Below are 13472 nucleotides of genomic sequence, written 5' to 3' on the forward strand. Positions count from 1 at the left end.
TATCCAACATTCAATCAAAAATAATGAGATACACAAAAAGCAAGAAAAAACAACTATTATCAAGAAATAAAGTACTCAACAAAACCAGACTCAGCAATGACCTAGATGTTGAAACCATCAGAGAGGGACTTAAAAATAACTATGATTAATATATTAAAGAATCAAGTGGAAATGTGAACAGCATACTTGAATAGATAAATAATTTCAGCAAAGTTGAAATGACAATATTTCAATAAAAATTCTGGAAATAAAAACACAGTATTGTAAACCTGTGTTGTCTAATATTATAACCACCAACAAATGTGGCTATTTTTATCAAAATTTAAATTAACTAATTACAATTAAATAAAATTTAAAATTCATTGCTTCGGTCACACTAGGCACATTTCAAGTGCTAGTCACCTGTGGCTAGTTGCTACTGTATTGGGCAGCACAAGAAAGATTTTCTTCAACCCCAAGTTTCTATTAGATACGCTATCATAGATGAAAAAAATTTTTGAGGGGCTTATCAGCAGACTGGATTCATTCAGCTAAGGAAAGAAATGGTTTACTTTGTATTATCTGAACTGAAATACAAAGAAGAAAAAAGAGTGTAGGGAAAAAGAGTATATAAGGGCTATGACATGATATCAAATGGTCAAACACACAGGTGATTGAGTCCCAGAGAGAGAAGAGAGAAAATTCAGGGCAGAAGAAATATTTGAAGAGATAATAGCTGAGAATTTTCCAATATTAATGAAACACAACACCAATCCCAGAAGCTCTGAGAACCCCAGGGTTGGGAAGGAAATGATACTTAGTAACAGATGGGATGTCCACTAAAGCCAGCCCTGATCCCTTGTTGCCCCCCAGAGACCTACAGCCTATGAACAAGGCCAATCGCATGGCTATTTATCACAGCAGATGGCTTAGAGTGCAGGTACACCTCGTTTTATTGCACTTTGCTTTATTGCGATTTTTACAAATTGTAGGTTTGTGGCAACCCCGCCTTGAGCAAGTCCATAGGTGCCATTTTTCCAACATTATGTGCTCACTTCATGTCTCTGTGTCACATTTCGTTGATTCTCACAACATTCTTAACTTTTTCATTATTATTGTATCTGTTATGGAGATCTCTAATCAGTGATTTTTGATGTAACTATTGTACTAATAATTGTTTTGGAGCACCATGAACCATGCTCATGTAAGATGACAAACAATCTATAAATGTTGTATGTGTTCTGACTGATATACCAACCAGCTGTGCCTCCATTTCTCCCCCTGTCCTTGGGCCTCCCTATTCCCTGAGACACAACAATATTGATATTCAACCAATTAATAATTCTACAGTGGCCTGTAAGTGTTCAAGTGAAATGGAGAGTTGCATCTCTCACTTTAAATCAAAAGCTTGGTGAAGAAGGCATGTGGAAAATCAAGATAGGCCAAAAGCTAGGCCTCTTGCTCCAAACAATTTGCCGAGTTATGAACACAAAGGAAAGGAAAAGCTCTTGAAACAAAATTAAAGGGCAACTCCAGTAAACATGCAAAAATGAAAAGCCTTATTATTAACATGGAGAAAGTTTTAGTGGTCTAGATAGAAAATGAGACCAGCTACAACATTCCCTTACTTCAAAGCCTAATACAGTGCAAGGCCCTAACTCTCTTCAATTCTATAAAGGCTGAGAGAGGGGTGAAGAAGCTACAGAAGAAAAGGTGGAACCAACCAGAAGTTGGTTCATGAGGTTTAAGGAAAGAAGCCATCTCCATAACATAAAAGTGCAAGATGAAGCAGTAAATGCTGATGTAGAAGTTGCAGCAAGTTATCCAGAAGATCCAGAAGCTAAGAGAATTGATAAAGGTGGCCACACCAAACAACAGATATTCAATATAGACAGAACAGCCTTCTACTGGAAGAAGATGTCATTTAAAACTTTCACAGCCGGAGAAATCAATGCCTGGCTTCCAAGCTTTAAAGGACAGGCTGAATCTTGTTAGGGGCTAATGCAGCTGGTGACTTTAGGTGGAAATCCATGCTCCTTTACTATTCCAAAAATCCTAAGGCCATTAAAAATTATGCTAACCCTACTCTGCCTGTGCTCTATAAATAGAACAACAAAGCTGCATGACAGCACATGTGTTTACAACATGGTTTACTGAATGTTTTAAGCCTACTGCTGTTCAGAAAAAAAAAAATTCCTTTCAAAATATATTACTGTTCATTGATAATGCACCTAGTCACCCAGGAACTCTGATGGAGATATACAAAAAGATTCATGTTGTTTTCATGCCTGCTAACACAACATTCATTCTGCAGCCTGTGGATCAAGGAGTAATTTCAACTTTCAAGTCTTATTATTTAAGAAATACATTTGTATTTAGCATAATTTTTAATGTCCTTAGGGAAAAAATTGTATGTTTATTTTTATTTCATATATCAACATTTCATGGTATTGCATAAATAACAACAAAAAAATACTTCTAGATGCTCTACGAGTGGAAGAGGTGAAACACAACTCATTTACATTATTTTTTATTCTCAAAATACCACTACAAAATGGATATTTTTGCCACCACTTTACAGATAAGAAAATTGAACACTGAAGACAGTAAGTCACTTCATGAAGATCTCACAAGTGTGAACTTGTGGAGCTGAATTTCTTTCAGACTCCAATTACAAAGCCCAAGGAGAAAAAGAAAGTAAGAAAAGGATGTCAAAGATAAACTTTACCAAATTGCCTCAAGCCCTGGTTGCAGAAATCACTTGTGCAAACAAAATCACTGGACCCTGCTTTGCCGCTACATCATAGCTTGTCTCCATCTAAAAATGCCATGATTACGCATGATTAAACCACTAGTCACACTTTAAAAATAGACATAAATAAATAATGATACCCCTGTAATTTGTAATCTGACTACAAATAGAGGCTTATAGGGAGCTTAAAAGATTATTCAGGGCAGGGCCTCCACTGGCCCTAACAGAACGTCTGTGCTACTTAGAAAGGGTCTTTCTTCAAGACAGTTTACTATTATGACATGATATTGCTGTTATTAAAATCCGAGACTTTACTTCCACTCACCAGGAAATTATAATACACACACAGGCATTCAGTGTCTTTGGTGTATACCCATCTGGTCCCCTGAGTTAGGCATAACCTGTGCAACCACTTGGGTGGCCCTGATTCAGGACGTCGTGGGCAGAGAAATTTAGCTAAATGTTTCCTTTGATAATAGCAAATATTATTGAGTACCAGTGTCATCTAATGTTTATACATAAAGTGTTCAGGTTTTTCTACTATAATGTAGTATACACATTCCTGAAAAGCATCATGTGCTGCAAAATTTTGCAGTAATACTACCAGGGTTCACGGTGAAGATGGAGTTAGGAGCAGACCATTCAAAACTTATGCAACTTTCTAAGCACAACATTAATTTTTTTTAAAAAGTTAAAAATAGCATATTTTTAAAAGGTGACAAATACCTAATAATTAAAGAAATGATAGTTTATGGGTGGTTTGCCTCCTTCTTAATCATGTAAAAGAAATGCTATAGAAAACACAGAACTTTTTATTTTTTAAATGTGGAGTTTGCTTGACTCCAAGAAAGGATGGAGGCTTCTTGCAGAGACAATATGTACCAAAGCCATAAAGAACCATGCAAACAATCACTTGTGGCCAGATTGTGTGGTCAAACTTACCCACAGGGAAGAGCGGGCAGGCAGTTAGGCTGCGTCATCCACAGCTTTGCATACCCCTACAACATGCTGCACCCAGGGCTTCAATATACTTTGTTTTCAGCACACATAATAGGTGCTCAGGAGGCCAGGTGCAGTGGCTCATGCCTATAATCCTAGCACTCTGGGAGGCCGAAGCGGGTGGATTGTTTGAGCTTAGGAGCTCGAGACCAGCCTGAGCAAGAGCGAGACCCCCGTCTCTACTAAAAATAGAAAGAAATTATATGGACAGCTAAAATATATATAGAAAAATTAGCTGGGCATGGTGGCACATGCCTATAGTCCCAGCTACTTGGGAGGCTGAGGCAGAAGGATCGCTTGAGCCCAGGAGTTTGAGGTTGCTGTGAGCTAGGCTGATGACATGGCACCAGAGTGAGACTGTGTCTCAAAAAAAATAAAATAAAATAATAGGTGCTCAGGAAATAATAATTGGATGAATGATTCAAGTTTTTCATATACCGACCTACCTCCCATTCCACCACCAGATCCAGCGCTATAGTAATGCACGAGGGGAACTCCTAAGGACCTTATTTATAACAGTTGGTTAGGATAGATGAAAACCCTGCATGGATCTCCTCCATACATTCTGAGTACAGAGGGAACATTCATTACAGTCAATAGGTCCTCCTGGCTTGGAAAAATAATCTAGTAATATAACTGTAGATCCAAGAGCAAAATTTCATTATTACAGCAGATCTGTTATAGAGCTTAATAATTCTCCTACAAATTGGTACTCCATAATCACTTCACATACTCATATGTGAAAATATCTTCTGATGTAAGTTTAGTAGGTGTTGTTGTTCATTCTCTGCCTCACAGAAATGACTCCTGGGAAGTAGGAAATCACCTGTCTATCTCAAACAGCTGCTTTTCACAGACCAAAGTATTGTGTTGATTTGAAGGCAAGATGTGCTACAATAGCCTACGCCCTACTCCTTCCATCTCTGTCAATGTTTGTCTTTTATGTTTAGACATAGCATACATTGCAGAGCAAAAAGAAGGAGAAGCAATATATACAGAGTCATTCATTATAGCCCATGTGTTGGTTTATTTTGTTTTTAAGAAAATATTTGCTACATTTTTCAAATAGTTCATCAGTTTATTTGCCTGATTAGTTTCTTATTTTCATCTTATATCAAAAAAATTATATTTCAGGTTTAACGTGTAAAAATTCAGAAGGTTATATCCATGGGTTCACATGAACTCTTTACGCTTTGAGCAGTCTAGGAGATTTTTGTTTCCAAGTTTAAAAAACATATTTTAGTCTTTAAAAATAATTTTAATTTTCTAATTACAAATGTAAATCTATATAAAGCAATACTTGCCTCCCACAAACACCTGAACTATTTCTAACTCTGAAAGCCTATATTTCAGAGTTAGCATTATCCTGACTATATCCCCATATGGGCATTTACAAAAAAAAAATAGGTAACAAATTTTCTTGTTAAATTTATGACTGGATTTGCAGCTTTGAACTGAACATATTACCTTTTTTTTAATTAAAATGAAAGAATTTCACAACACATACACACACACACACGCGCGCGCGCACACACACACACACACACACACACTGCCATCACCACCACCAACAATGCCCTGCAAAGGGTTACATGAAATAGTCTTCACCTTTTTGCACTCCCCAGCCTCACAGCATTATTCTGATTGAGGCAGAAAAAGAGGTCATGGAAGGCCATTCTACTGAAGCTTCTTCTGATTGATGAACATCCTCAGCCATTTCACAAGGGATTGGATTTTCAAGCACACAGGTCAGTTGAGTTCGGGACTGGCTCCATGATGCTGTGCATAGTAATTGCAAATTTCTAAGTTGTATTGTTTGCCAAGAAAACTCTGAGTCTCTGCAGAGCTGAGACTTTAAGCCTGCATAAGCAGAATCAGAAGGATGACCAAACGTTTTTTTAATCTGTTTTCATCAAAGTAAGCAGCTACTTTACATTTATCCTCTAAGGAGGTAGAATAGCATGGTGGCTAAGAATACCAGTTTTGGGGACACACTGTCAGTTCAGCCACCTGCCTGGTAGGTGGGGTTAAGCATATTAATTAAGTTCTCCAAGTTTTATATCGAGAAAATGAGGAATCAATGTCAGTAATTTATGTAAAGGATTTTGCACAGTGGCTGGCAATAGTAAGCATTCAATAAATTTTATTTATTAAGAAAGCATACCGGAAGTCATAAGTCTTTGTTAATTTACACAGTATATTCAGAACACAGATTATCAGAACACTGGAAAGTAAGTCTTAGAATCATTCTGCAGCTGGTATACTGCCATGAGTTAGACACAGCCTGAAGAAACTTCGGTTAGTTCAGGTTGAAGACTAACCTAAAATTCATGAAGAGCAAGCAATGAAAGTTTTATACATTGTGATTTTATTTTTTTTTTATTTCATCTTATTATTATGGGGGATACAGAATTTCAGGTCATTGTGATTTTATTTTCTATAACTTTCCTTATATTTAGAATTTTTCCACAGAATGGTCCAAAGGGCTTGTAATTAGTGAGAAAGGTTTTTATAACTAAAATATTTACAATTACATTAAATATTTCTAGGTATGTAAATCATAGAAACTCTAGATGTACATGGATATTTGAAATATCACTACAAAAATTAAAACTGATTCATTGAAGATTTTCAAACTAGCCATCATCAAACTCTTCAGGCAGCCATCATGCCAGGACATTTAATGCTATAAATATATAAAGACACCATGATTCAATGGAATGTATGAAACTTATTATGAATTTTCTATATGTCAAGCTTTGTGCTAGGAATTAAAAAGCATAACATTAAATTCTAACCTTCAAAGAGTTCCTAATCTAAAAAAGGAAACAAACAAATTTAAATGCAACTGGTAAGTACTATATCAGAGACATGTTTAAATAAACAGGGGAAGCCAAAACAGAGACAAATGTTGGAGATGATAGTATCCTAATTACTCTGATTTGATGATTACACATTGTAAACATGTACTGAAATATCATTCTGTACTCTCTAAGAAAAGTAATTAGAATAAACAATGACTTTGATATATATATATATATTTTTAAGGTTTAGTTACCAGAAAAAGAATATGAAACTGCCAAATTATCAGAAGAAATACGTAAAGTAAAATAAACACAGATCATTTATAGAGAAAGATTTAAAAGGAAAAATCAAAAGAAGCCATAGAAACAGTAAGCATAACATAAAGCATTATACCAGAACTAAGTGCAACCATTATTAAAGTCTAACCAATAAAAATAGGCTGAACTAATCTATTAAAATGTAAAACAATTATTAATATATGCTGCATACAAGAGATTCACATAAAACAAAGTGACTTCCTACCCCACCACTAACATAAAATTAATTTCAGGTGGACTCAAAGTATATCAAAGATTTAAATGTAAAAATTAAACTACAGATAAACTAGAATTTTTAATAATACAACCTTAAAGTGAGGAAGGTCTCTGTAAAAACATAAAAGCTTGATAAATTATCTATATATATAAAGCAAGAACTAAAAAAAAATCCAGTCTACATTGTCAAAACCTAGTCAAAAAATAAATGAAAATCTGGGGAAAATGCCTTCAATTCAAAATATAAAGCGATAATTTCTATTGCTCCTATACCATAATCTAAGTGTTATAAATTGAATTATTTTTTAAAATATTCAGTGTTCTTCCTGTGGGATGATTATACATCCCTGCCCTGTTGAATGTAGATGGAGTCACCTTTGCTTTGACCAACGGGATATTGACGGAATTGACATGTGTCACTTCCAAGAAATATGTATTCTTTTTCGGTTTGGCTTTTTTTTTTTTTTTTTTTGCTGGACACAAGATTTTTGAGATTCATTAATATTGTTGCATATATCAGTATGTTCCTTGTTGCTGATTAGTGTTCTGTTATGTAATATACCACAATTTATTTATCTGTTCCCCTGTTGATGAACATTTCGGTTGTTTCTAGTTTAGGCTATTATGAATAATGCTGCTATGAACATTTTTATGCAAGTCTTTTTATGGACATGTGTTTTCAATTCTCTTGGGTAAATACCTAGAAATAGAATTACTGGGTCATAAGATAAACTTATGTTTAATTTTATAAGAAACTATTTAGTTTTCCAAAGTGAGAGTTCCTGTTGCAATACCTCATCACTAATATTTATTGTTATCAGTCTTTTTAATTTCATCCATTCCTGTGGGAGCAAAGTGATAATTCACTGTGGATTTAATCTGCATTTTCCTAATAACTAATGATTCTGAGCACCTTTTCATTTGCTTATTTTATTGGCCATTTGAGTATCCTCTTCAGTAGATGTCTGTTCAAGAGTTTTCCCTATTTTCCTCAGGACGTTTAGCTTTTTATTATTGTGCTGTAGTTCTTTATATATTATTTTCAGTGAGGTCAATTTCTTATTTTTGTTTCTATTACCGTTAGTGCTTTTAGCATCCTCTCTAAGAAATCTTTGCCTACCCCAAGATCATAAAGATATTGTAGATGCTTTTATTTTTATGGAAGAAGTTTTTACTCTAGAAAATTTATAATTTTAGTTTTTATGTTAGGTTCATGCTTCACTAGATTAATTTTGGGTACAGCGTAAGATGAGTGTCAAGATTCATTTTTCCCCATATGTTTATCAGTTCTTATAGCCCTATTTGTTGAAAAAACTTTTCTTTCCCCATTGAACTGAATTGAAATGAATTAGCAACCTTTTCAAAAATCCATTGATTGTACATTTATGTCTATTTGTGGACTTTCTATTCTATTCACTATTTGTCTTTCCTTATGTCAATACCATTCTGTCTCGATTACTGTAGCCCTATAGTAATTCTTGAAATCAAATCGTGAAAGTTCTCTAATTTTATTCTTTTTCTTGCAAGATTCTTTTGGCTATTCTAAGTTCATTTTTTCTGTATAGTGGAGAAAATTAATGATGCAAGAGAGGAGATAATTGTTCATGATATGTCCATGAGATTACCCACAGTCAAACATCACCTATACTGGACTTCGTTATTTTAAAATTTTGTATCAATTTGATAGTTGAAGTAGCTATTTCATTATTATAATAGCATCTCTTGATTTCCTAGGCATTTTACAGGAGTATTTTTTTGGTTTTTGATATTTCTTCATTGCAAAATTCTTTCAATGTTCTTTGCTTGTTATTATTATTATTATACTTTTGTATTGTTATCCCTTTTTCCTCTGATGGGAAAGACCAGACCACTCCTGGACTCTCTCTCAAATGGTGCCAGAATTCAAACTTGCTGGGGCCACAGTGAATAGACAGTACAGCAGGAAAATTGTGAATTTGGAGAGCAAACAGATGGAGATGCAGGTAGAAACCAACATGTGAAAGATATTATATTACATGAACAAGAAATTGCAGGTGGAGAGTACCTGCAATGTGAAAACTGAAGGGATGGGCAAGACTAGAGGCAAGAAGTCAAGGTAGCAGAAGTTATTGCAATAGTGAGAGAGAATAAAACCATTAAAGGAAGCATATCCAAGAACAAAAATAAAAATCATGTCGAACAAAGCCAACATCACAGGAACACAGACAAACCTACAGGGGAATTGAGCGACTGGAATAGGTCATACAGGTGACTTACATCAGAATAAAGGAAAAGAGGGACAGAGGTCATTAAAAGGACTTACGACGAATCAAGTTCATTATGACCAAGTTCAAATACAGAGAGGATCTCAGGTCATCAGGACAGAAATGAACAACTTGAGCCTTAGGAAATGACTAGAGCAAAGAACATGTATCTAAAGAATTATTCACAGTAAAAAACACTCAAAAAGAGCAACAAGGCAAGAATGCTCATATATCAATTTCCAGAACAAATTTTGTCAACACAGCTAAGTATTATTCCAATACTTCTTATTTTGCTGGTTCCATGTGTAGATATTTCTTTTGCCCCCAGATCCTAAATGGACAGCATAGCTTATACAAATTGGACATGGGAAAGAGGAAAAGCGAAGGATAAAATATGATACCAAAATTACATGTTTGGGTGAATATGAAACTACCAATCAATGAATAGAGTTCGGAAGAAGTGTGTCTTCCTTTAATATAGGATAACATGATGTATCAATAAACATATGTCAGGAAATAACCTCAATAAATCACAGAGAATTAGAGCAAAACAGAGGACCCAGGAAATGTGTTAAAGATGTAAGACAGTTGTTATGAGAAATGGGAAAAGAAATTGATTAGAATTAAGAGCACTGTTGAAGACTCAGATAAAGAACGAATTTGCAGATAAATAATGGACCCAATCATTGTGGCTTTGCAATATTCTCTAGCAGCATTATTCAGATCAGGACTAACAATGAAGAAAGTAGGAAAATAAGCTCCAAGCTAAAATATATTGAATTCTCCAATTTTTGTGAATTTTTTAAGTCTTCTCTAACCAACCAGACTGTAAGTTCCTTGAGAGTGGGAGACCTTGTGTTACACAGCTTCTAATGCTTCACAGCTCCTATCTCGGTGTCATGAAGAAGTGAGTGCCTAATATGTGCATACTAATAGATATGATGCCGTTATTGGTACCTCTTTAAATGAGGACTACAATAGTGTTGAAAATTTCTAAGGCCACAGGAAGTTTATTTGTTCATGCCTATCACATGAACAGAAATATCTTCCTAATTTAATTGCACACACTATAGTCAAAGTTTTCAACTCCAAACAGCACAAAATTCCGACAACACAAAAAGTTCAGGCATATAAAAACTCAAAGACTCTCTGAACTCCTTCTCAAGTATACAATAGCAATTACCCAACCCCCTGGTAAATATGCCAGTCAAAGTGTGTAACAGGTAGAGAGATACTAATTCCAGTAGCCCATCATAAAATGGAAAAAAAATAAGAGATGAACAGAGAGACCCAGAGAGTGAACAAAAGAAACTCAGAAGAGAGAAGCAGAGCTTTTTTTTTTAACCAGGGCATGAGTGGTTGTTTGGGCCAGAAGTTTCTCCAATGGAGGTTGTCCTCCTGCTGCCCTGCCCAGTGGGTGACTGAATTACTCAGGTAAGAGGATTATCTTCCAGGTTTTGTGTAAAAGCTCCCAGATATTTCAAGTGGCCATTTTGGAATTACAATGGTTCTGGCTAACTTTACCCCAAAAGTTTATTAAAATTGGCAAGAATCATCTCTAAAGTGAATTGATAGTAGTGAACAATTCAACAAGCTACTTAAAAAGAGATAGGCATTTCTTCAGTATTTTGGTTCAAACAGATAATAAAACTGGTTAAAGTATTTCAGCTTGTGGTATTTTTTTGCCTCTCCCCCTACCCTACCCTTTTGTTGGTGGTGTTATCCACCCAAAACTGTAAGATAGGTTTTATTTGTGTACTGAGTAATTTCAGCGGCAATTTCAGTTTAAATATTGCTGAAGTTTCACGGCGGTTTATTTTTACCTGTATTAAAAGTTTTAGGAATTTTTGACCTCGGCCCTTTTTGTGTCACAATGGGAGAGCTTTCCTAAATGAAGACATTGACATTAAAAGAATACAGAGTTGTTGTTTTTTTTTTTTCATTTTATCTATGTGGAAATTTATGATGTTGCAGTTTCCAGGCAGCATGGTAGTACTGAGATAATTATGTGTGCCTCTGTATACACTGATGTTTAGGAAAGCTCTTCAGATATAAAATTTTCTTTTTGTCTTTGCTTTTTGGCTCATAAATTGGATATTTCATTTGGAGTGGATAAGTACAATGGCAATACATGGGATAATAAAGAAGACTTTGATCTTAAATCCAAGGAACTTGGTTAATTCTGCAGATAGCTATATGAAAACTTTAAAACAGAAGTATGGGTAAGTGACTAGAAGTAATCCTAAATTAAATAGTCATAGGCCAAGAATCTTGAAAGAACTTGGATATTATTTAGGAGGATACAAAATTTAAAACAACTGGAAACAAAGATTGCAGAGAAAAAACCAACACGTTCCTGTGCAGTCCTGTTGGAATTTGGACTTGCCATGAGATATTGAAGACTTGTTTCTCTGAGTTGGAAAGATTGGAGCTAAATGACCCAGCATGACTTTGCTCCAGCCTAGATTAATTTTCCTACTCCACCATCATCAACAAATTCATCATTGAATTTTGAGAAGCATTCTGAAAACTTTTCATGGACAGAAAATTGTCACAATGTGAATCATCGACAACACAACTCTTCAGATGGTTTTGGTTCTGGTATTGCACGTCCTAATGGAGGTAACTTTGGAAGGAAAGAAAAAAATGGATGGTGTACACATGGAACAAATCACACTGAAAACATAAATCATCAAAGGGGATTCCATGGTAGAATTTCCTACTCTCGTAGCAGTATTTTCCATTCTGAAAAAAGCCGAAGAACTATATGAAAACAACATACCTGACAATAAAACCAAGAGGAAAGAAGACAAGAGAGAATGCAAACCATTTGAGCCTGAGGGTTTTCCATCTATAAATCCTGACTATGAAAGAGAAACAAATCAGAATAAATCTTAAGCTACAGGAGTATGGGAATACCCTCCAAATCCTAAATCTAGAGCTCCACGTCTGCTGGTTATCAAGAAGGGTAATACAAAAGACTCACAGCTACCTAGATTTCCCAGAGTGACTGAAGAAATCTTCAGTCACAGCCAGTCAGCAACAGAATGGTCCAAGTGTTTGTAAAGGTTTAGTCCCTAAACCTGCTGCTCCACCTACAAAACCTACACAATGAAAAAGCCAAACTGAAGAAAATAAAAGTGGGACTTTTTTCCCCTCATGAGTCTACATAGGGTGTTGGCAACTACAATGCCTTTAAATCAACTGCCAAGAATTTTAGTCCGTCAACAAATTCAGTGAAAGAGTGTAATTGCTCAAATTCCTCTTCATCTGTTGGCAAGCTTAATCAGCAGCCTCGAACCAAACTGACACAAACGCGCACTGATAAGAAGAGTGAATTTTTGAAAGCATTGAAAAGGGACAGAGTAGACGAGGAACATGAAGATGAAAGCCATGCTTGCTCAGAGAAGGATGATGACTTGTTTAATTTAAATATTAGCAATGGTACTCACCAAGAAAAGGATATAAATGGAAAGTATGATAAACATGAAATTCCACAAGACAACGGCAATGCCTCAGTGGTTTCCCAACAGATCGTTCGGTCTTCAACCTTCCCACAAACCGATGTTCTTTCAAATTCACTTGAGGCAGAACACAGATTGATAAAAAGAGATGGGCTGGCAGGAAGACAGCGGAAGTGATGAAACATGTACACGCTTTAACTGAGGATGAAACGAGAGAATTTCAAGTTATCAGTGAACAGTTACAGAAGAATGATCTGAGAAAACAGTTATAGAAAAAATGGTGTCTTGAAAAATGGCCTGATCTGTGACTTCATATTTGGACCCTGGAAAAACAGCACTTTCAACCCCACAATTGAGAATGATGACACAGAGACAAGTGGACAGATGACAATAATATGTGAAGGATGTCCTAACAGCTTTAGAAATGTTAGTGTGATATATCTCTCATACAGTTTGGGGTGAACTGTAAAATTGAAGAACTGTAATGTATGTAGTGACATACTCCATTAGAAGATGATCTTTGGGGGGGACTTCAGTATGAAGAAAACCAAGAATGTTGTGTTGGGCTGTGTTGAACATTTTTTTGTGACTGTTGTAGAAATGAGGACTTTGGTTGGTCCAACATTGACTTTCTTCATCTCTGCAGCATTTCTGTGACTAGCGATGTGAGTGATAATGTAACAAATGAGATTTTTCT

At 35.4% G+C, this 13472-nt stretch overlaps 1 pseudogene; it reads left to right on the plus strand.

Moving 5' to 3' along the window:
- The first annotated feature begins 11746 nt into the window (after positions 1–11746).
- Positions 11747–13237, plus strand: LOC138398787 (vasculin pseudogene; annotated as a pseudogene).
- Positions 13238–13472: the final 235 nt, after the last annotated feature.

The sequence above is a fragment of the Eulemur rufifrons genome, chromosome 18 (assembly GCF_041146395.1).
Source record: "Eulemur rufifrons isolate Redbay chromosome 18, OSU_ERuf_1, whole genome shotgun sequence".
NCBI lineage: Eukaryota > Metazoa > Chordata > Mammalia > Primates > Lemuridae > Eulemur > Eulemur rufifrons.